The sequence below is a fragment of the Rhinolophus ferrumequinum genome, chromosome 27 (genome assembly GCF_004115265.2).
Source record: "Rhinolophus ferrumequinum isolate MPI-CBG mRhiFer1 chromosome 27, mRhiFer1_v1.p, whole genome shotgun sequence".
In the NCBI taxonomy this organism is placed as follows: Eukaryota; Metazoa; Chordata; class Mammalia; order Chiroptera; family Rhinolophidae; genus Rhinolophus; species Rhinolophus ferrumequinum.
The window spans coordinates 19275653-19300919 of NC_046310.1; the positions used below are offsets into that span (position 1 = coordinate 19275653).

The 25267-nt window shown below is 39.1% G+C and overlaps 1 protein-coding gene across 1 annotated transcript in view; it reads left to right on the forward strand.

The window, feature by feature from the left end:
- The first annotated feature begins 1819 nt into the window (after positions 1-1819).
- Positions 1820-25267, forward strand: part of GREM2 (gremlin 2, DAN family BMP antagonist) — a 104021-nt gene continuing 80573 nt past the window's right edge. The window contains exon 1 of the mRNA XM_033099696.1: positions 1820-2052. The gene's annotated coding sequence lies outside the window, so the exon portion shown is untranslated. The remainder of the gene's footprint in view (positions 2053-25267) is intronic.

Genomic DNA, 25267 nt, shown 5'->3' on the forward strand with positions numbered 1-25267 from the left:
ATGGAACATAGTATGATCCGTCCTGGAATAACGTGTAAAATGAGTATTTATCAATTGGTCAGATGATTTCATGAATTGTTAGCTCTTCTGTGCTCAGGCAGGCAGGAACCAGAACCTGCTATGTTAACGCTTTACTATCCTTTGACTTGAGTAGTTCATACAGACAGGTAATCTCAAAAAGATAAGAAAGAAAACAGTCATCCAACCTCCCAGCTCTGTTTGCTGTCTACCTTCATAACCTAAGGCAAGTCAGATTATCCTTCTCCAACTCTGTTTCTCCACCTGGAAAATCTATGTCTCCTTTCTTTCGAAGACTGTTGAGACCTTTAGAGGAAATGCACTCTACACGTTCAAGGATTTATGGCCGTGTTATTTTTTTAACTGCCTACCTAAAGAAAGGGAATGGGTTGGAGTTGTTAAAGTAATAAGGATATGCTATTTGAAGTTGGATTGTGGTTGGCAGACACCAACAGCCAAATGTGGTTTTGTTTTGGATTTCTTTTGTCAATTTCAGTTGATTTCAGGTTGGCCCATTCTGAAAATAGGTTTCATTTCAGAATTCCTGGACTGTGCCCAAGTAAGAAAAGCAAGCAGGTACCCTGTTTGGTGATAATAAATTTCGAAAAGTAATTATTGTTTCCTATTGTGATTTTGCAACAAAATACAGAATGACTTTGGCTGGAACCAGAATGTCCAATACTAAGTAGTATACAGAAAGGGATAATATTGGGGGGAAATTTTTCAAGTGAAAAATCAAAATAGAGCTCACTGATTTCAGAAGCAATGGCTTCTTGTCAAGAATAACCGTCATTAAAATTTCCATAGGCACTGGTGAAAATGATTTTGGGGGAAAGGCTAAAGGAGGAGCTGTTTTATAAAACACAGGGAAACTTAATTTTATTCTTAATTTTCCCAGCCAAGTTTGTAAGATCTCAGGAGGATTTTCTTGGGTTATTTCTCTGCTGAGGGGCCAAAGTTTTATCTCTATTGACACATACAGATTAAAAATTTTAATCCAGGAAACTTTATCAGTCTTCCTTGGCTAGTGAATCACACCAAGAGCGTCTCAGTTTTGAGACTATCAGTGGGGAGAAGACCAAAAAATAATAAAAAGAGGAAGCATGCAGGCGTCACTGGAGCCTCCTGATATAATACACCGAGCCCACGCAGCACAAGAATTGGTCTGGCGTCATTGTTCTCTGGATGCTGCAGAGTCTGATTTGCATTAGAGACCTCTGCATTCAATAAACAAAAATAAGGATAATGATGACCAAAGCGCTATTTGGAACAGAAAACAAACTCAGGCAATGAGTGTTTTCCACTGAATTCATTCAAGATTTTATTAGTTGAGGTCTCACTTAGGTTGTAAGGCTCAGCTTGCTTTTAATTTCACTGGCCTCAGTTATTCAAAACAAAAGGAGACTGAAGAGTGAGAGAGAGAGAGAAAGAGAGAGAGAGAGAGAATGCGCACGTATCACACACATGCTTTGTACATTCTTCACATTGCAAACCCATCAACAAAAGAAGGAAGAAGATCTGAGGCGAATGAGGGTTTTTGCGGATTTAGGGGATGGAGAATTTCTCTACATAAACAAGAAGGTTTGGATTGGAAGTCTGCTAAAAAAAATGTTACAGCTGACCACAAGGTTGTAAATCCACAGACTGGAAGGAGGAAAAGAGAAACATTGCAAGCGACTGAAGTGTGTGTGGCTGCAATGTTTGTGGGTTAGATGAGAAACAAGCGCTGAGTGAAACGGAGAAGGGGGGGTGGCTGGTGTGATTTGTTTGGTGTTCAGAGCCAATAGAAATCCCAGACTGTGATAATATCCCCATGCAGCGCCGAGAGAGGAGTCAGAGCTAAGTCTCCGGCTCCTTTGCCATCTGCAAGCGCGGCGGGCCGACCGCCTCGGGGCTGCACACTCCGGCGCGCGGCGCTTATGCGCGTCTGCTGGAGTCCGGCTGCTGCGGAGTATATAACTCAGAGAAAGGCGAGGGAGAGGGAGAGAAAGAGAGAAGGGACCCGAGGAGGAGGCTTCCATCACGTCATTGCAGGTATGAGCTTGCCACGACTAATCTGACACAGACACGGTTTCTGATTTCAACCTTCGCAAGACACTTAAAAGTAATTGACATTGTTCCATTGCGGGTCCGTACAGAAAGCGCTGAGTGCATGTCTCGCCTGTTTCACCCGTAGATAATTTAAGCTGTTTGCGTGTGCTTTGGGGCCACAAGGTTTATGCACCTATTGAATTACCCGTGGGTGTAAAGCAAGGACCTTCAAACTTGACCCTGATCTCTCTTTTTGGAAATAACCTCAATACCTGCAAGTTGTCATGCTGCCCATTTATACCTCTTGGTGATCTCCACTGTCGTTCTGAACTATTGCACGTCAAACACCATCTGATTGTTAGAAAGCAGTGTTTGAACATTTCCCACCTACCTACCAGGTGAATATCTTCCTCAGAAGAATAGGAACCACGGTCTTGGGCATGGTTGTGATTTTTAAAGCATATAACCAAGGTGGACTAAGTTCTCAAGTGAAAGACCGCTGTAGCATTAGGCTATGGTTGAAGGAGAAAAGGAAAGAAGGGAGAGATTTTAAAATGTAATTGTAAGGGACTCTTCTCGCGTACCTGATTTATTTTTACATTGCCTTAGGATCTGAAAATATATTTGTAATTCTGCACCCGCAGGCAGGATGAGTTCCAAGACCTCATGTATCACTACATTGAAAATATATGAATTGGAGCCCTGTCATAAAAATACTTGTAAAGAAATGTCAATTTTTGGTTTGATTTTACTTGATCCTAAAATTGGCAGACTTCTGGCTGTTTCTTTCTTTTCCTTTCTTAATTTCTTTTATTTTGAGGCATGAGTTTTATTTTTACCATGTTTGATTTTGACTTTTGAAGATGGGTATAAAACTCTTTTTCTTGTTGATTACTTGTGATTAGATTAACATTGCTTAATGAGTTCAGTCTTTCCCTTAGAAAAGCCAGAGGGGACTGAATGAAGGCTCAGTTAGGAGGTTAGTCTTGCTCTGGACAGTCCTCGCATTCTGGTGTGTAACTGCTCTGATTCCCTGGAAAAAGAGCTTTGCCTGCAGTAAAGAACATACATAGACTGGGGCTCTAGTTCAATGAGAGCATGACACTGCAGCAGGTGCAGGGGCACTCCTCTAAGTGGATTCTTAGGCGATCATAACCAAACCATCCACTGATAATTCACAATCAATTCTGCTTTCAGTCATGCTTGGTTTACAGGGCAGTGCTTATCCCAAGACATGTGCCTGACCATGGAAGATAAGGAAGCTGTAAGAAAGGTATTTGTTTTCCATATCACAGTGGAGAATTTACATTGCCCCATTTTTAATCAGATGAACATGTTCTTTTGTCATTAAGGGAAATGTATGCTTAGCTATACTATGGAGTCAGGAAAACTGTCCATATTTTTGCCCATTCCCAGATTTGAATGATTTAACAAGGTGTTTTTGAAATCGTGCCCCAAAATGGACATGGAAAGTAAATATTATATTTAGGAGAGAGCATTTTGATTCTATAGATGGATATTTTTTCTCTTTTTACATCACAAGGAACTTGATTATAAAGAATTTACCTAGTCAAATAGATACAAATGAATTGACCCAACTAAATTCTATTTGTAGTTGAAAGGGTAGTTTTGCATCACTGTAAACATTTGTCCATCTTCAATAAAAATAATATCTGAAATAAATCAAGACCCATTTCCCTCTTACCATTCAAAGTCTAAAGTAATGCTGGGCACGATGGTCCCAACTGAGTGGATGAGAGACTGAATATGTAGACTTCGTATGGACAGAGAGACACTGATGGCTTTTCAAAGATGAATATAAACAATGCTTTGATTATTCATTGTTTTGTGCTATCATTCTTCGTTGAGCAACGTACAAATTCCTGTGGATCTCAGTGCAGCCAGCCAGAGCTTTAGATACCCTCAAGTTATAAGTTTTGTAAAGTTTGGACAAGGTGCATGCCTTTAAATCTCTTTAAAGTAAACACCTCTTCCTTAGCCCTCTTCTTCTAAAGCAAAGGAATGGAATTAGACTCTGAGTCTGGGCGCCGGGTTCTTATTGATATGGAGAGGACCGAGCAGCCTGAGTCAAGGACAAACATTGAGAGGCTGCTGAGGCACGGGCACGCAACAGATTAGACCAGTCCTTTTTGTACTCACTCCAGTGTTGCTACAGCCAGCAGACCAAGTTGCAGGCATTTTCTCTGTACCAGGGACATTTAAGTGGTTAGGAGAAAAGTAACAAATTATTTCTTTTTTTTAAATTGAAATTTATTGGGGTGACAATGGTCAACAAAACTATATAGGTTTCAAGTGTATATTTCTATAATACATCATCTGTATATTGCATTATGTGTTCACCACCCAAAGTCAGTTCTCCTTCCGTGTAACAAATTATTTCAACCAAGGAAAATGTGTTGAATATTGGGCTTGAAACAAGTCACACAAAGAACCAATAAATGAGACACATTGTTTTGAAGGGGAAAGTATGCAATTATTTTAGGCCTCTGGTGCCATCTACTTCTATGTTGGCTTAGCTATTTCTCTTTCTATCACAGAGTTCTGGTTTTATTTTCTATAAATTGGACACGCTGACCTAATAATGTGTACAGTTAATGTTGATCACACGTCAAGCTAAAATATGGTCCTTAGACCATTCATCTAAATTATTTTCCATTGCCACCACTTCTAGTTGGGAAGATGTCTGATTGCTCAGCCCAGGAGGGAGCACAGATTTGCAGAGCAGAGTCCCAGACCCATGCCAGAGTAAGAGCATACACAGTGAGAGGGTGAAGCCGCAAGGGTATGGGGTAAGATGGTATAAAGATTGGCATCCTTAACTATAAATCCAGGAGCCAAAGGAATAATGTGTTTATAGTCTCAAATAAGCTGCAAGTATAAACTTTTGGTGAGACTTCCTGCATATTTTAAACATATTCTCACACATACACATGTGCCTCACTCAGGTGTGGGATGAACATTAATACATGTTCTGTGAACACTCCTGTACATATAGGCCAGGAGAGGGCAGCAAGCAGACTCTGAAAAGTGATGTGTCCTCTTGACCAAGGGGAGAGGCTAATCTCCAAAGGGCTAAAAAATGGCTCCCTAACTTTATGCACTTTCCTCCCTGTGGAAGCAGAATCTGGAGTCTTATTAAGGGATATACCATTCAGAAAGGTTTGTTTTTATTTTTGCCTCCAGACTTGATGCTGCCTGGCAAAATAAGAAAAGCAGGATATTTAGCAGATAACTCAATTACCCTTTCTTTTAATGAGCTTCATCCTTTGAAGCGACTCAAGCAGTCATTATCTTTACTCTCTCAGTGGGAAAAAGGGAAGCAGAATTCAGAGAAAAGAGGAAAAGAAAGAATGGGGTTTCTTGAGCTGGTTCTCCAGGGAAAGTGTTTTTGAGCTGCTTTATCAATAGATCCAGTCTTCATTTGGAGCATGTCTCAAACGCAAGTTCAGGGCCACGAGGAGACATTTTGTACACTGACAATCAAGAGTACCTCCGGAATCGTAGCAAATTTGGTTTCAAAACAGAAGATCTGGAATAGCTTCTTTTAGTGATATGCAGAATGTAAGACGTGCTAAAAATTAAGAATTATACATCTACCTCTTAGAAGCTCAGAGATGGTCAAATCTAGTCTATACTAAACCTAGACCAACCTTTTTTGGCTAATAAAGTGTTGGTACCATCATAGAACATCATATTCTAAAGAAAAACCATAGATGTGCATAGAAGAAAGAAATAATCACTCTTCACTTGGGTTGCCTATAGCGGTAGTCATCATTTCTGCATGATTCATCCTAACTTAGCTAGGTCGGCGATTTCACCTTCAGAACACCCTAGTCTCTTTGCCACCTTTGATTCAAATGCCACATATTTGAAGGACCTTAGGAGAATGCTCAGCGATGGGCTTTAAAACAATGTCGGAGAGGCCCAGAGTAAAAGCATTCCGGGTGAAAAAGCTGTTACTCCTGAGAGAAGATAAGGCAGAAGGGACATTGGTCTGGGGATAGCACATTGGGAGGGGAAAGTCATGAAGAGCTGTATCAAGAAAGAGTGATTCTGAGGGTTTGGAGGGGCGCTGGGTTCTGGAAGGCGCAGGAGGCTATCCCCCAAGGGCTCAGGAGCGTGTGTGCATGAATGAGGCTTAAGACCCTCTGATGGAGACTTTTCTCTGGTACCACTGTATTCTGCTAGGAGAGGTGGTGTCCTTGAATAAAAGCAAAGGTTTTTTTTCAAGGACAAAGTAAAGATTCCTTGGTGTCTGGGAGAAAAGGGAGGTTGTTGTGTATGTTCCCCATTCTCAGCCAGATTAGCCTCTGCTGCACTCCACTTACTATCTGGAGCTACGTAATGCCCTGATGTTGGGAAAGCTTAGATGAAAGGGGAAGATTCATCCAGGGTCACGATGGAACCAAACACAATGCTGTAATAGGAGGGTATTAACAAATAAGAGAGGGAGAAATAAATCCTAAAGGCTGAGGTTGGGGGCAGATGGTAAGATTTATCACCCAAAGTCTAAGACCAACAATCTCCAGTGCTGATTTTCAGTTTTTAGTGTAGCACTTCCCAGTTCCTTTCAGTCAGATAAACTCCAGGTTCCATCCCCCTCTTCTAGATTACTTTCCATTAAAGAAATCTCATTACCGATGGGGAAATCTCTGGGAAGGCACTTACCTGTTTGAGAGGCAAAGCAGGATAAGATCATAGAATTTTAGCAAATACAATAATATTTATAAGAAGACACACTTGAGGGTATGTTACATTAAGAAAACATTTCTGAATTATGAATGCAAAGGAATTAGAAACAAAGGAAATATATGACTTATGGAAAAATTCTCTTGAAGGAGAGTTTTTGAAAGACATGATGCCAAGAAAACAAATATTCCCAAACATGATTTTCATGTTGTGGATTAGTAGCAGTTCTGAGCTAAAATCATTTTCTCCTATACTTTATTTAAACAGTGGGAGAGGGGAAAAAAAAAAAGAGAGAATGCATTGAGCAAGGAAACACTTGACTAGCTCCTGTGAAATGCTTAGTTGACTTTGTCTAGTACAAACATTGTCTGCATTAAAAATATTATTCAACCTGGCTCTATAACTGTGACTCTAAAGGCTGGGAGGAAGCTAATCTTATCATCTGTGGAAAACTAGCCACCTTGTTCTGCTTTTATGCAATTATAACATGAACCCTGGATAATGCATTATATTTTCTAATTATAGTAGCAGCATTTGGGGAAAGTTGATTGATATGTGATATTATAGTTAATAAAAATCAAGCAGCTCTTTAATGGGATTTCCCTGCCAACTGCTTTTGCTAGGAATCTAAATTTCATCAAATTTTCAAGTGATCCTTAATTTTCCCTTAATTATATTACAAATTAAGACTCATTAACATTTGTTGAATGCTTAACATGTGGCAGATTATACTAGACACATGCATGCATATTATCTAATTTAATCTTCACCACAACCCTGGGAGTTTATCTTCCTCAAGTTGTTTTGATTAAGAGACTTGGTTATAACCATAACATTTGATAGCAGTTGATTCATACAAGCATGCATTCAACAGATATCTGTTGAGTTTCTTTGTATGACAAGAGCAGCAGCAAAAATAGTAATATGTCATGGTTAATATTACTAGTATGGTTCTTTATATTATATTTCCACATACATTGTTGCATTTGATTCCTGTATAAGCCAGTTACACATGCAAAAATAAAAACAGCAAACATCTTTCTATAGCCGTAATTTGTCACTAAATGATTGAAATTATATGGAAATAATCTTGATTGATTATTGCTTGATTTAGGTTCATATCCATAGGGATGTCTCACTTGATATATATCTGTATAAACAGATGAAAAATACTCACCCTCAAGCTTACTACTTGGCAGAAAAATAGATCTGCGTCGATTTTAACCCTGCTTCTAAGGATATACTCATGTCTTGGGGCCACATCTTCTAGCCTGCAAGACACCCACCCCCTTCATTATTCCTTATGAAATATTTGGAGCAAGACGTAAGTGTAGCTTCAGACATACATATCCAAGACTTCGAGTTGATACATAGTATGGAATAAATACTTAAGATATCTATGTCACTTCTGTGAACTCAGAGAACGTAAACTTTAGAGGAAGCAAAGAATAATCACTTTGTTTCAGAAGGTCAAATGGTATTAAGATTCCTTTGACCTAGAAGAGGGCTATCTGGTTATGAAAACTCATTAACCTAAGAAAGTCAGGAGACCTGGGTTTGCAACTGTTTTTGTTTTTCACACCTAAAGTGTGACCGTAGGGAAAGCGTACAATCTCTGGAGTGCACTCTTTACAATGAGAAGGCGGAAGGAAATCATTGTGTTTCTTTCCAGCCCTAAACATCAGTTCTGCGTGCTTCCTTCTGGGACAATAGCTAATGGTGCTTGAAGGATGACCATTTGCTAACCATTGTGTAGGTATCATGTAATTGTACAAAAATCCTAATACTAACTTGTTATTATTATCCCATTTTAGAGATAACAAAGGCTTAGAGAGACTAAGAGCTTTCAAAAAATCACACAGCCAAGTAAGTTGCAGAACTGTGTTTCAAGCCCCCGCTTCCACGTTTCCCACAGAATGTTGTGCCTTCATTCACTTATTCATAAATATGTATTGAGAAAATACTATGTGCAAGATGCTGTGCAAGGTTATAGGGTATCATATTGACGAGCTCAAAACTAATGGGAAAGACCAAGAATAAACTGGTAATTGTAATGGTTTTTGCTAATTATTATAGTACAGGATGTTCTGAAACTCTTAAGATATTATTTTTGCCTTGTTGACAACACCATTTGACAATATGTTATTATAATAGCTCAAATCTTTTATTTTTATCATTTCAGATATTTCTCCTCTTCCAGTATGGTTTTAGTCTTCCTTGTGTAATTATTTTTGTAATATGTTTACATCTTTTTTTGCGGGGGGATATCGGGGAACAGTGTGTTTTTCCAGGACCCATGAGCTCCATGTCAAGTTATTATCTTCAATATAGCTGTGGAGGGTGCAGCTCAGTGGCCCATGAGGGAATCGAACCGGTGACCTTGGTGTTATGAGCACTGTGCCCTAACCATTGAGCCAACCGGCTGCCCTGTTTACATCTTGCACTAAATTTTCAGTTCCCACTAGGAGAGAATTCGTTTCTTTTTTATTTATATTTTTTGTTTCCCAGCACAGAATTGGTGCTTAATTAACTATTGAGATCCAACTACATCTAATTTAGAGCTAGGATCAGAGACTTCTGTTTATTCTGCTGAAAAGGCACAGTCTTCAAAAAGCTTATCTGCTGAAAGGCACACATCTTGCATAAGCTAAACAAATGAAAGCTCAGTCATTTGTCCTGGAAAAATGTTTTTCTTTTGCCTTGTGTTACACATCCCTGTTTAAAATGATTATTTCAGTAAGAAAACCAAACTGCCATTTTTTAAAAAAAATCAGTGAATTTTCTTTTTTAAAAGAGTTACTTCTTTGACTTTAAAATTCTAAATCAACCATTTTGACTGATTTTTCTAGTGAAGTGAAAGAAAACTTCACTATTACGGATACCAAAGTGTTCCTTCAAGTTTATCCTTCACTCCTCTGGGGTTACATGGATTGGTCATAATATACTGGAATACTCACCAGCTTTCTGGGCACAGAGCTTTAATTTAGGAATTGACAAACTCTCGCTCATGCAGAGAAAAGTGATAAGGTTACCAAAGATTCATTTTGATGATTAGAAGACTTAATTTAGGAGAAGCAGGAGAGCTCAAGAAGACTAATTTGCAATATGTGGTTGCAGAAGGAAGATTTTTTTAAAAAAAAAAATCTCTGTAATGAGAGTTCTTTCCCTTGGGGGAATCTATGAGAATTTAGGGGAATCTGTCAATGTGGATGGGGAAAAAAAAAGTTGCGTCTTTATTTTGATGACTTTGTAACTGAAATTTCACATTATCTTTAGTGATGAGTGTGAGCAACGAATGACCGTAGTATTAGCAGAGCTGTGGTTTTGTCACCAACAGAAATCAGATTGTGCTATTTTCATACCACATTACAGTCTCAAAATATCTCTTACATGTATCACCACTTCAAAATTATGATAGTTATTATACCTGCTTCTTATAAAGAAGAGCATAGAAATCTATAACACACTTTCGTTTTCAAACATATTGATACATTTATATATATATATATAGATTTTCATGTAATTTATATATATATATATATAATATATAGTTTCTTATGTAATATTATTTATTTCTGAATTTGGAAACATTACTCTGAGAATGAGATCTTAGTCTTCATCACGCCCAAAAGGGCTGATGGAGGGAAAAAAAAACCCAAAAAACACTCTATAGGGCAGTAAATTTGGCTTATTAGATAGTGACCTTTCTATCCCCTGAAGTTGCCCCAAAGAAAATTTCTCACCCTGTGAGCCAAGGAAGCTTGCGCTGGTGGGGGTGGCGGTGTGTGTGCTGGATGGAATTACTTAAGGGGAGTCGTATGTCAGATATGGAGCTGGGCCTTGATGCTGCCAGCTAACACTGAGGCTTTACAGGGTCAAGACAAAGAGAAGAGGAAAAGGCCATCTCTTTCCTCAACTTGACAATGTGAGAGTTTGAGCCAACTGGCCTCTGTAAGGAGGGAAGAGTTCCTGAGGGCATACCTCTTGCTGCTTATCTCTGTGCTTGTAACTGGCATGGTCTCGAACATCAATCAGTAATTACTTGTTCTGTGCGTGCATTGGATGGCTCAGGGCCAGAGTTGACAATGAGTCGGTAGGTTCCCTGAAGACTCTGAGCAGATCTTCTTGGGCTTACTAATCATAGTTCCCTGCTGCATTGGAATTCTCTTTTCATGTTCTGTTTTCCTCTGCTATCCCGTGAGATAATGAAGCAGCCATGATTATTTTCATCTTTATGTCTCTGGTACAAGATGCTTGATGTTTTGGCGAATGAATGAATGCCCCTGTAGAGGTCATTACTGTTGCAGAACCAGTGGCCCCATTTTTAAAATAAATGAAGGAAGAAAATATGAGAAATAATCCTTCTGATTTTACGCTATGTAAGTATCTAGGCAGGATGGGCTCAGGGAGAACATTAATCCTATGTCATACTGTTAAATCCTTGGCCACTGAGCACCCAAATGAGAACCTCACAATGAATCCTGTTAATGGTAAAACGAGCAACCTCTCTCCTGTTCAACTCAATGCAAGTGTTGACAGCAAATAGCTTGCAGGATTGCTGGGACCTTGGCAGGCTCTCGTAATTTCTAGGGAGGTAAAGTATTTTATTTAGGGCTTAAGCTGAGGAGGAGAGAAGTTCTTCTTAGTGGATGCCAAGTGTTCTTACAAGTGTGTCTTTCACTCTGCTGTGATTATGGAACCTGTTCTAGTTCTGGAAGACAGTGCTTATGCTAGAAGGGAGAGTTGGAAGGGGCCAAGGAAAGATGTATTGTGCACTGACTATGCATTCCAGATATCCGAACATCCAATATCTTGTTGAATGTGCATAACAGCTTGAGGCAAGTGCTCTTGTCCACATTTTACCAACAAAGAATGGCGGCTCATTGAGCTTCAGTACATTTCCTAACTTCACACAGCCATTAAGTTGCTAAATAAGCATTAAACCAAGGGCTTAAGAACTCCAAATACAAGTCTCCATCTTTTTAGTACAACAAAGTTCTGAAACACTGCCTTTTCCTTGAATAATTTTGTCCCTGTTGCCTCGCATTAGGTTGCCTCGATTTAGGTTTCAGACTAGAGACTCCCAGAGATAAGGGTCCAGGTGGATTGTGTTGGGTGGATCATCAAACACAGAGGGGTGTGCCCTAAGTTTGGAGCATGAACTTTGGAGTCAGATCAACCTGACTCCACTCCTATCTGTGTGGGACTATTACTTAGTATCAATAATCCTCATCTAAAATTACATGGTATTATTTTAAGAATTACATGAGAAAATGCTTTTAACCCAGGCACTAAAATACAACTATTACTAATTTTTTTGCAGGCTTTTCAAATTAGTGGATTGGGGCAAACTGGTCTTCAGAATGAATATCTGTGAATGTTTGGTAAAAGAACAGTTTATTACTGAGTATACTTCGGAATTGGGAGTTCAAATCTAATTTTGTGAACTGACATAAATTAAGGTGTTTGGGTCTTAACTTTATTTTTTAAATAAAGTTGAAAATAATAATTATTTGGAAGAAGAAGGGGTAAACACTCTTCACAGAATCATAGATTCATTCAACAATTATTTATGGAGTTAGATCTGGAAAATGGCAGAATATCAAAAGATGGACTGTATTTTCAAGGAGCTTATAGCTATTGGAGAAGACAAGACATGCATTGATCAATAAGAACACAAGGCAAAAACTGGATAGAATTAGTAAAGATGTAGACAAATAAGGTGCCATTGGATTTGCAAGAGTGGGATGTTGTTCCCAATGAGGAACTCTCCATGCTCCAGGAAGGCCTGATCACACAGTGTGCCACTTTTCATAATTTCCTTTCTGTTTTCTCCACCCCATGTCACCTGTTATATATTTAATGCCTTATATCTCATAGAATTTTAGAGTTATAAAGAAAACAACTTAATCTCATTTGACAAAGAAGGAACTGATAGCCCAGAAAGTTGTGTGTATTTTTAGACTGCAAGCTAGTTTATTGTAGAACTAGAACTAGGACCCAGGTTTCCTAGTTCCCTCTCTGTTCTTCTTTCTACTACACCATGCCCCACAATGAACCTCTACCATTAGGCTGAGTCAACAGTACATAAAGTGTTGTAAGACAGATTTCACAAAGGTGCAAGGTGCAGCCAAAGTGGGGGAGAAGTCATTTTGCTTTGCCGACAGTAGAATGATTTTGTATAAATGCAGTTGTTTGTTGTTGTTATTGTGTAATTTGGATTAATTTTTTTTCCTACTGTCCGCAGTACTAAATTATTCCAGAATTTGAACTCTCCAAGGTTGGAGCCCATTGAAATAGTTCCAAACATTATAGAAGATCAGCAATGCCTTCAGCTCAAGTGATGAATAAATGGAAAAATGGAATAAAGTAGGAGGAATAGTAAAGCAGCCTTTGATTCTCCTTCCCTGGGTGCCAAGTGCTATGGAGCATTTTGTCTCATTGAAGAAATAGCAATGACTTTTCCTTTCCCTCTTTGGATCAAGGATGGATCTTCTTTGTCATATTTGTAGTCAGGTGTTTCCCATATCCAGCACTGGCACCTTCACTAGTCTAACCGCCCCATTGGACTGGTTTATTTGGTCATGCTTAGAATTACTTTCACTAACAAATCCATTCTCTGGACAGGATTCAGGGAAAGAAGGGAGTTGTGTCGAGTCTGTCCAGAACTTCCCCCTTCTGTTTGTCAGAGGAAGGCCACTCTGGGAGAAAAACATCCTGCTGTGCCTCAGCCAGGTCACGTGCGCCCAGTGCTCCTCTGCCTACACTCACCTTTCATTTCTGGAACCAGACATGCACACAACCAGACATACATCTGGGACAGATTCCCCAAGAAATAGTAGGCAGCTCCCTCATTTATTCTCAATTCAATGAATGAATGAATGAGTGAGTGAGTGAATGAGGTACAGCAGTCCTTATCCACGGTGATCCCAGACAACTATGAGGGTCAGCGACAGATGGACTGTTGTTGTGGGGGAAATATTGTCCCTTGCAGAGTCACACAGACATTTGACTCCAGGAGAGAAAGCAGCAGGGAGCCGGACAGAGCTCAAGCAGGGCATATCCGACACAGAAAAGCCATATTCCGGGGCTATTTCCATTTATGTTCGTCATCCTACTTAAGTTGAGTTTACATGCCATTGACTTTGATTAATTGGGCTGTGGGAGATAAAACAACTAACTCTTAATCAAAAGTTCTTTTCATCCAAATTTGGAGCAAAAATTGTGAATTCTGTTCTTGGGGTTGAATGAGATAGCATTGCCGATGACTGATATCTGAATAGGCACCATATGGATTTGTACAAAGGGAAGAAAATAATCCTCAGTTGTAAAAATATCTTTGGTCTTCATAAGGGTAATATGCACCCACATGTTTCTGTCAGGTGGTTTTGCTATAAACGATTATTCTTGGACTAATAGAAAAAATTCCTTTTATAGTGATTGTACATTTTCCCAGATTATCAGTGTAGCATGCAAAATCCCACAACTTCAGAAACTCGAAAGATCAAAGGCAGAGAGGCCAGTGGACTCTTTAGACTCACCACACTAGTACAATAGTTTGGCTACCAGAAAGCCCCTTTACTAACAACAAGAAAGTGTACTCTCATAATTACCAAACTGCACTGTGAAAATTGATATGCATTCCTAATTCTTGCATTAGATATTCCTGTTGTTTCTTAATGGCAGTAAAATTCAAATTGTCTCCATATGGTTAAAACATTGGCCAATTGAGGTTTGGAGCTGTTTAGTCAATATTAACTGCTGTGGTGTTTAACTGATTTTCTGTTTCAAATGACAGCCAGAACTATCAAATAAACCCAAAAATATTTATTAGGGTGGCTTCTGAATATATAGACTATGGTTCATTACACAGATTCAATAATCTCACTAAAAGAGGAGAAAATATTTTTTTTCCATCTGTGTAAACCCCTCTGGCATAGGGTAGGTGCATTGCAAATGTTTTGGGGGCACATGAGAAAAATGAATAACTTAGAGTATATGGATTCGTAAGTATGGATCTGTAATTGTTTAAATATAAGAAAGTCACAAATAACGTTAATAAATTGGCCATCAGCTTAGAACTTTAGCCCTATGTTGTCAGAGTTTTGATTTATACATATTCAACCGATATTTATTGAGTGCTTACAACGTGCCAGGCACTAGAAAACCTAAAAAAAGACTCAGATTTGGTCCTGCCCTCCAGCAGCAACCAGTCCACTAAGAGAAACAAGCACGAAACAAAGAACAGCCACATTGAATAGCAAGGGAGACCTTTGAGCAAAGTCAAGTGGGAAGAGGGCAACGATGGCAACGTGAATCACTGGTTTTGGTTAGAAGGGATTCTTACGCACACATTGTACTGGAAGAGATGATATGCTTGTTATACTCAGCAGTTTACAACTTTCACACATCATCTGTTTAGCAGTTTCTTTCTTTTTTCTTTTTTTCCTTTTTCTTTTTTATTTTTTTTTTGGGTGGCGTTGTGACAGTGCAATAGATCAACTTTTTCCTAGTTCCTTGAAGTATGAGTAAATGCATACCTGTTTGTGGCATCTAAAATATCCAGCTGGTTTGCTCGCCTGGGCTCAGGACTCTCCTTCAGAACTGTGCCCTCTGAACACTCTGGCTTCTGGGTTTTGCTGCACACCAGAGACAGTGGTCTTATTCCTGGCTTTTCCTGAAAGAATCGTAACCATATCATAAAAAAGGATTACTGGAAGCCAAGCAAGTCACATTCAGGTGTAGTTCTTTGGGAAAAACAGGATCTGAGGAAGGTAACGTGCCTCAGTAGAGTAGTAATACTCTTTTGTTTCTGGTTTCATATCTGCCGTTGGCTGGATTTTAGTTCATGAGGAAGAACAGTAGAGCAGGCTTGTAATTTCCAGCCTTTATTTACTTGTGCACCGGCCAGATGCAAGATGAAGAAAGTGAATACCAAAAGGTCAGATACTTTTCTTTTTTCTTTTTTTTGTCTTCTCCCCCAAGTACGCACAAGGAGATAACCAAATGTTTGTTTTTCTATCAGAACATAAGTTTGGGTACATCTACGTGACTAGAGGCAGCTGAACTAGAATCCTGTTTCATAACAGAGGCTTACCTGGAATGATCTAAACTATTCTCCACAGCCTGAGAGAGTATTAAAAATAGATTCAGTCCCCATGTTATTATCAGGTGGGCACACAGATGACCTTTCATAAGTAGTAATTGGGGACAGAAAAATTTACGTGGTTTACAGTTTTGCATTTCCTTAGCTTCCCCCTGGAAAAATATAATGGATCACTCAAATATCGACTGAAATTTTCTCTACAGAATAAATGTTATTATTAAAAATGATTGATTAGATTCAGGAGTCTACCTTAATTTAAACAACCATGTTTCCCCGAAAATAAGACCTAGCCGGACCATCAGCTCTAATGTGTCTTTTGGAGCAAAAATTAAAATAGTAAAATAAGTAAATAGTAAAATAAGTAAAATAGTAAAATAGTAAAATAAGACCCGGTCTTATATAATATAATAATATGATATAATATGATATAATATAATATAATACTGGATCTATATAATATAATATATAATATAATGTAATGTAATATAATATAATATAATATAAGACCAGGTCTTATACAATATAATATAAGACCAGGTCTTATATTAATTTTTGCTCCAAAAGACACATGATGGTCCGGCTAGGTTTTATTTTCCGTGTTTTCTGGGAAACACGGAAGGAGGATTTCCGTCTTCCAAATGAATTCAGGAATGCCAATGATGCAATAATAATAATGACGACAAAAATAATGTCTATCATTTATTGAGCCCATGCCATAGTAGCACAACCTAATTATAACTGTTCAAGTATTCCCCCATTATCCACGAGGGATACATTCCAAGACCCAAAGGGGATGCCTGAAACCCCGATAGAACTGAGCCCTATATAGACTGTGTTTTCCTATACATACATACCTGTGATAAAGTTGAATTTATAAATTAAGCACAGTTAAGACATTAACAATAACTAATACTAGAATAATTATAACAACATACTGTAATAAAAGTTAGGTGACTATGGTCTCTCTCTCTCTCAAATTATCATATTGTACTGTACTGTACAGTATGGAATGCTGGACAAAGGAATGATTCACATCCCAGGTGGGATGCCCTGGGATGGTGCAAGATTTCATCACGCTGCTTAAAATGGCATGCAATTTAAAAACCTATGAATTGTTTGTTTCTGCAGTTTTCTCTGTAATATTTTCAGAGTGTGGTTGACTACAGATAACTAAAACTGCAGAGAGCCAAACCACGGATAATGAGAGACTACTGTGTTACAGTATCTGCCCCTTATTTAGGACTTATTACATTCTAAGTACTGGAGTAAATCTTTTACGTGCATTTAAGCCTTAATAACTGTCTTGAGAAGAACATTGCTATCTCTGCTCTCTAGAAGCCTGAGAGTCAAGTTATTTCCCCTTGAGCAAAACGTTAGGCCCTTTGTCTATCTACCTCCAAAACTCTTAACTCAGAACCTTCATGCTAGACTGTGACCTGGGCGTGTTATTAGGTGTTTTACAAACACAATCATATTGAATTTTTAAAGCAACTTCGAGTCAGGTCTTATTATCCCTTGCATACAAATGAAGACCTAAAGCCACACTGCCAGTAATGAGGAGCCAGAATTCAGACCCAACTCGGCCTGACTCCAAAGCCCATGTTTTCCATCCACTCAATATGTTGCCTCCAGGCGTGTTCTAGGACGCAATCCTCATCCCCAGATTGCCTCCCCAAGGGGTTTTCTGGGCCTGAAATTCCCTTAATTGGGAATAACACCTTCCATTCCATAATTTGGAATATGACTTGGAAAGAAAAATACTGCTGGGACATTTGATGATTGACCCAAAGAGCCCTGGGTTAGCAAGGCTGGTGTACAGGTGCACTGGGGGTGGGGGTAAGGCCTAGAAGAAGAAAAAGAAGAGGAGGAAGAGAATGAAGAGGAAGAAGAGGAAGGGGAAGGAGAAGGGCAAGAAGAAGAAAGATGATGAGGAGGAGGAGACGAAAAAGGAGGAGGAAGAAGACTCTGAATAAATTTTTTCTTTCAATTTCACTGTAGGATTTCCTGAAAATATTATTTATAAGTAGATATGAGGCCAAAGAGCGTATATAATTATAACTTGGTGTTTTGCTTCAGTCTTGCCTTTATAGCTTGTTTTGGATGTGTTATTAAATTCTCCAATGTTCTACCCATGTAGTTATCTCACCTATTATTCTAAAGTTGCTCATCTCAATGTTTTCTATCCCCTTAGACTCATATCCAATATTTTTCCCCATTGTATTTCGAGAAAATGAGAGAATAAAGAATGAGCCAATTTTCACCCATTTATTAGTGATTTACTGAACATTTCCTCTGTATGAAAGACTTCAACTCCACACAACAACTGATTAACTGCTCCCGTAATGCCAAATGGGGCATGTGCCTTGCCGAGGGAAGAACTAAACTTCTGGGAATAAAGCTGATGAAACTCCTCTCAAAACTAAGACGGCCATAAAATTTATTGTCCAAACCAGAATGCTTTGCAGAGTGGAAAGAGGGCGCTATTAATAATTACACTTGGACAACAGACAGAGGTGGGGCCATTGCAGGGCAAACAAGGGCATGAAGAAAGAGTGGTCTGGTCTCTAAGGCAGTATAATCTCTGTATGATAACACAGTGCTTTGCATATCACCTATGTCATGTAACTGACACTGAGAACAATCACATACATTTATTTACAAGCATTGAGAACCTACTGTGTGCCAGGTCGAGACTAGGCACTGTTAAGGATTCAAGGACGACGTTCACAGTCTAGTGAAAAAGAGACATAGATAACTTATGTTAGTAATAGTAACAATGCTAACCAACATTTACTGAGAACTTTCCATATGACATACACAATGCTGATTAATTTTTGTCCATTATCTCACTTAATCTTCACCTAATCCAATGAACTAGGTAGTGTAACCAGGCTGGGTTTTCAAATTGGGATACTGAGACTCAGCGAGGTGAACATGTCAAAGCCTTCTCACATGTAACTGGTGGAAACAGGGTTCAAGCCTCAGTGTGTTCGGGTTCCAAGCCTGAGCTCACAGCCACCATACTTTGCTGCTTCCCTGCAGAGGACACCAAGATATGCGTCATGGGAGAGATTGGAACCCATTGATGGTGGACTGCAAAGAAGACTCTTAACCCTTTACATGGGTGCATGAGGAGCGCAAGAGGAGGGCAAACTTCCCTGAGGAGATGGACATTTGAGCTGGGCCTTGAAGAATCCCTAAATTTCCTCAGGAGCAGAGGGGCAGGATGAAAACTTTTCAGGCAAAGTGCCAAGCCTCACAGCGGTGCATGGGCTGGGGGAGCAAACGTTTTTCCCAAAACAACAATGTGTAAAGGACAGTGATGAACTCATGCCTTGACAGTGTTTGTCTCTTCAATGAAGAGCAGGAGAGGGCCCAAAGTCGACGACATTTTGGAGGCACATAAGTATATAATTGTATGCAGAGTTGTGTTTTAGGTTCATGGTCACTGTTGAGGCCAGAGCTGGACGCAGAACCTCTGCCCGCGCTGCCCTGAGCTCTTTCTTTCACATGACAAATTGACTTCAAATACAGTCCTGTCCCTAGGAAGTAGTTTCTATCACATTTCAGAATTTTTATAGAGTCTCCATGTTAAGCATTAAATCAAGAAATAAATCAAGAACAGAAAGACTTCCGTAAACCCTGTTTGTCCGATGACATCAAACGTTGAATTTCCACCTAAGTGAAATTTGAAAATAAATAAAAAGGAATGTTTTAACTGCTAATTTTTTTTTTAAGTTTGAACATTTGTTCTGAGGGAAGTATTTCAAAAAAGTGGTATTTATTTTCCTGCTTTATTATACATAGTGTACTAAAATCATAAAATCACTGTCATCCTAGAAAACATCAAATGTCCTCCTCCAAGCCCTCGTTTTTTATTGAGATACAAACTTATTTCTATTTATTTAGTGAGCACCTATAGCATGTTTGCTCTGTGCCAGCTACTATTGTAAAGGCTTCACAATTAAGTGTGTCATCTTATGAGGTTGAGACATTGCTCATCGGTGTGCCTGTGCTGAAATACATGAAAACACTATGCCTTTTCTGTCCTGTCATGCTGTTCCTCACTCCTTATTCTTACCATGGTGAATTTGCTTTATTAGCAACGGCAAACTAAGTAACTAAGCTGATTAAAATTAAGCATGACATAAAAGTACACAAGCTTGCAGGGAGGACAGGAGATATGGAGGACAGTCTTCTGGAAAAAGGTGTGAGATTTTGTGCATGGATGTTGCACCGTCTGTTTTAGTTATTCAGAGATCACTCTGGCTTGGTTTCCAGTTCTTGACTGTATTCAAAGATGTCAGATAAATGATAATTAGGTATCTGAGGAGCTGCTTGAATGGTACAGGAAATACAAACGTTTAACATCCTTTTGGAACCATGGGCGCTGACGTTCCGCCCAACCCTGGACAATTCATTTAAATGTGTTCCTTGGGTTATTCTAACTTTAAAGTAAGGAGAATGAGTTTTATGAGGTTATGGATCTAGGATGAAGTTCAGTATAATAAACAAAAGTAGAACTTCCCCCAAAATACCCAAAAGGCCACTTTGGGTATCTCATTGTGTCTCCTGGCACAATAGAAACCGTTTTTAAAAGACAATCTCCACACGCACTTTGCTGAGGCATGAACTGTGTCTTCCAGTCCTAATTTCATTTAACTCTAGAAGTCAGAGGATGTATCAATTAGTATTACTTTATTCACCTTCCAGGTGAAACAATTTTAGAAGCAGTCTCAAATTAAACATACCTATCTTTATACATGGGCTCTTTAGTTCAATGTATTTTTGGTTCAAAAACCAGAAAAGAGTGTCTCTCAGCTGTAGCCTCAGCCTTTACAATTCTTCCAGTTTTAGCCTGGAGTAGAGACTCCAGTCACAGATTTTTATATCCTTGGAACAAGACTGTAAAATTTTATAGCCAATTGTGGAACCATGGTCTGAAAAACCTATTCAAACATTTCAAATATGAACTTCATCATACGGTAGAATTAAGAGTCATTTATTTTCTATCAAAAGCATCATAAACAGCTCCATGCTTCGTAGTAAATCAGGAAACCAGATTGCCAAGGAAGGTACTAGGCCTACTAGTCTGGCTGCTGGAGCTGTTTCAAAAGCTGCTGGATGACCTCCAAAGGCTCCTTCCACTTCAAAAACCTCCCTCTCTTTTCAGCAAGTCATGACTTATGACCAGGTATTGGGCAACTCAATCCACGGCCATCTGCAAAAGAGCAATCCATTTCCAGATCATTAGGAAAATTACCAAGCCTAGCACTTAGCTGAAATAATGGCCAGAAAATGTTGGAGGTGGGAGATGTGGGGAAGAAGGAACAAATGTCCTGAGAGAAAATTCCACTTAGAAACAATGCATCAACTAACATAAGAAAGGAATATCAAAGTTGTAAGACAGTCTACACACTTGAACCAGAAGGTTCCAGGGTTCTCGATACAAACCTCCATAATCAGATGCTGAATAACTTACTGGGGTGTATCTCTCAGCAATGGAACATCGTTCCAGTTTTCTAATAACATGAATTCTGCTCCATTCAATTTATGTATTCAACAAATATTTTTTGAGTTTCTTATATGGGTTAGTCACTCTGCCAAGCTCTCCACCATGATTCTGAGCTATGCCCTCATTTACAGTGGCAGAAAGTGAAAACTAAACAAATAAATAATGTCCTTAGTTTCTATGTAGGAAATAGCATGCGTGTTGCTTTTCATTGGGTGGGCAGGGAAATGTCCTTTGAGGAAATGTGAGTTTAAAAGAAGCTAGTGATATGGAGGCTGGGGAAGAACAAGAACACAATCCCTGGGCCAGGAAAGAGCAGGACCAGTGTTTTCCAGGAACTTCTACAGGCAATTGTGCTTAGAGCTTAGTATGCAAGTAACAGTGGCAATTTTAAGTTGTAAGAGCAGGCCAGGATCAGACACTACACACTGCCATGGGGCTCTGATGTTGTTCTGGGTGAATTTTATTTTAAATGAAAAGAAGGACAGGATGACACAATGAAATGCGTCTATCATATGGTATCGTTATCTAAGTATTCCTAAAATACTGATGTAATGATGACACGTCCCTGCTCACAGATCCACTGTTCACCAAATAAAATGGAAACTCCCTTCATCATGTAACTTTAAACAAATCTCTTCCATCTCCCATCATGTGCTCTGTGAGCCGGTTACCCCACTCCACTCGACCTTCTCTGAACACGTATTGTATTTTTCTTTGCTCATACTGCTCCTTTCTCCTCCCCCACCCTGACATCCGCCTGTTGAAATCCTACCCATCCTTCCAGATCCAGCTTAAAGGCCACCTGTTCCATCCAGCCTTCCTTTCACCCTCTGCCAGAATTTATCTTTCCTTCCTCTGTCCTCCCAAAAGACTTTCTACCTCTCTTAGAGTGCTTAATACACACTGCCTTGAACTATAACTATCTGTGTACATCACTCTCCCCCAGGAGTCCAACCTACTAAAGTTCAGCTAAATGGTAATTATAAGGTTAGGACCCCTTAGTGCCTCGTAGAGACAGTTCACCCTTAGGTGACAAAGAAAGTGAGAGATACTGCGAAAGTAACACAAAAAAGACGAAAAGTGAAGACTAGGATCAAGAATGAAATATAGTTATTAAACGAATAACTATTTTTTTAAAAATGCTTCGAGTATGCTATATTACAAGGTTTAGGTTTTCTAAAATTAATTCATGCAAACGTATTCATCCCAAATCAGCCTCACTTGTGACACATAAGTGTTATTTTTTACAGGTACCAACTATTGTGTAGTAAGAAAACACAGGACTGGTACTGGCTCTTCTTCTGATTAGCTGGGTGATCTTGTACAAAATGTATTTAACCTCAAAGACTCTGCAATGTTTCCTTATGAAAAATAAAGATGGCCTTAAGTGTTCTGCTTTTCTGTATGAATGCATTAAATGTTATAGTGATAGAAAGTAAGAAAAGTATTCCTATTTGATGATGACACGAATCCCTCACATTACCTCTGCAACAACACATAGACCGTGCATTCGGAATCTCTGCTGTTGAAGTGACCATAACAGGTGTTTTAGTTTGGGTGTCCCCAGAAACAGACACTGAGCCAAGGATTCAAATGCAAGCAGTGTACTGGGAAGTGCAAGGGACGAGGGAGTGACAGAAGTGATCAGGGGAGACAAGGCAGTCAATAAAAGGTGTGTTCTAAGCCTGAAACCACAGAGGGTAAGTGGCTCTTAATCCAGTGGGACAACATTGAAAAACAGTGTAAAACACAGAGCTCAGAATCATCCCTGCCTACGGGTGAAAGAGCTGAGATATTAATGCTCCTCTACCTGTCAATCATTGGTTAAGGATTACTGCTGGGAGGGCATGAACTCCCAGGCACTTCCAGCTCCCTGTGCATGCGGGCATAGTGTGGCAGTTTGACAGCAGTCTTCCATCAAAGCAGAAGGTGCTAACCCTTGAGAGCCAGGTTGGAGGTGCAGAAATGGTAAGGAGACTGAGGGAATATGGTGGAGCTCTGATAAAAGCTACTCCCACAGGCCTCCGTCCATGTCAGGTCGAAGATTAGAGATTATATTACCTAAGTAGTTTCAAAATAAAGATCATATCCAGCGTAGGCAGGGTATTTTTTCACAATAAAAAAAAAGAAAATTAAGCATTTTGCAGATCATCGGACTAATAAAGATCTCATTCATTATAATATATTTCAATCTAATCTAAATTTAGCATCTGCAAATTATATTCCATCTATACAATTTAAATAATGCAGCTAATAAGAATAACGTATTAAAGCTTACTTATTTATATGGAAAGATGCTCGTGAAAGTGAAAACATAAGTTATAAAAACTTTAGGAAAACTGTGTATGTAAGTATTATAAAAGTCTTTTAGGAAATATTTATGTATACAGTGTAAATTTTAACAGATTATCTTTGGGTGGTAGGTTTCTCATTGATTTCAATTTTCTGCTTATCTATAGTTCCTCATTTTTCTCTTATTTGTATTGCTTAGAAAGACTTAACTTCAATAGGGAAAAACAGACCAGAGAGTAAGATCAGGCAAATAATCAAACCAGGGAGTAAAATCAGTTTAATCCAGAAATATCTATAGTATGTGTCATACATGCTTCCAGAATTCTCCACTGATTGCTTTGGTAATTGCTGTATATTAAATCCTTGCCTCGCTTTAGTCAGTCTCTGATTTTTTCCAGTTTAATTCACTTTCAGTAAAAGAACGGGACTGACTAGAACCCTCGCTGGAAATGTAATGTCTTTACCAGAGGCATCTTAGGTGGAGATTGGGTAAAGCACTGAAATCAACACTTTTGAACTTCATCCTTTAAGAGCTATCTTATTTCTAGTGAGGTAAATGTGCTTTCAGCTGTCTCTGATGGAAACAACGAACATGGGAGGCTGCAGGCCGACTGACCCCAATTCTCTGGAAAAGCACCATGAGCCTGCAGTTTGGTTATTTGTTTTCTTTCGCGGTTGGGAGCCTGGTTCATGTGTTTCTCTTGCTCTTTTTCCCAAGCCCACTCTTTTCCTCACACACCAGCCATCAGACACGGGGTCTCTTGTCTGCTAGTAAGCATAGTCCTGGACTAGTTGCTTCACATGGAGAATTCACAGCAAGGGCATGATTAAGAGGGAGAATATGCATTGAGTTCACTCAGTGAGAAGTGTCCAAGGATCTATATGCTCGTCACAGAGAAGGAGGTCAGGCTCCATTTCTGCTAGGCAGCGATCAGGAGAAAGTCAAATTGGATGAATTACCTAAAACAAAAATGGGCTTGTCCTTTGGCTAGTAATGAATTTCTAGCCCAGAGAGCTTTCCAAGTATTAATATCATTCTCGTTCTTGGCAGATGATAATCATTAGTGAGCAAGGAACTCTATCCTCCTCAGATGATTTAGTTTTGTCACTATGTAGTAATCTTCGTCTTAATGTTATGTTGAGGCACGCAGAAATTTTCCTGAAATCGGCTTATGAAGTGTAAAAGTTTCTAGGGGAAGTCATAGGGCTTTTCTCCTCTAATTGTGTGTGGTTTTTGTTTTGCTTTGGTTTGGTTTGTTTCTTTGTTTTTAATGTGAGTCCTGAATTAAATATAGTCAAATTCCTTAAAATTTATTTTTAGGGCCCAAGTGGGAAAATTGTTCTGAGAAGGAGCTTATTAGATGCAAATTCGTTTTAAATGTGCAGGCTTCCTCCCCACTATTGCTCTTAGGTCAGGGTTCTTCAAACTAAGGACTGGTCTTATTCATGGGTAGAATAGGTTACTATGTACCTATCGCTAATTTTTGAGGTGTTCTCCACCAGCTAGGAACTTGACTTCTTTTTCTTTAACCCCCAAACTGTAGTCTCTGTTAAGTAAATTTCCCCTGGGTGAAAGAAGATTATTAATCTATTTA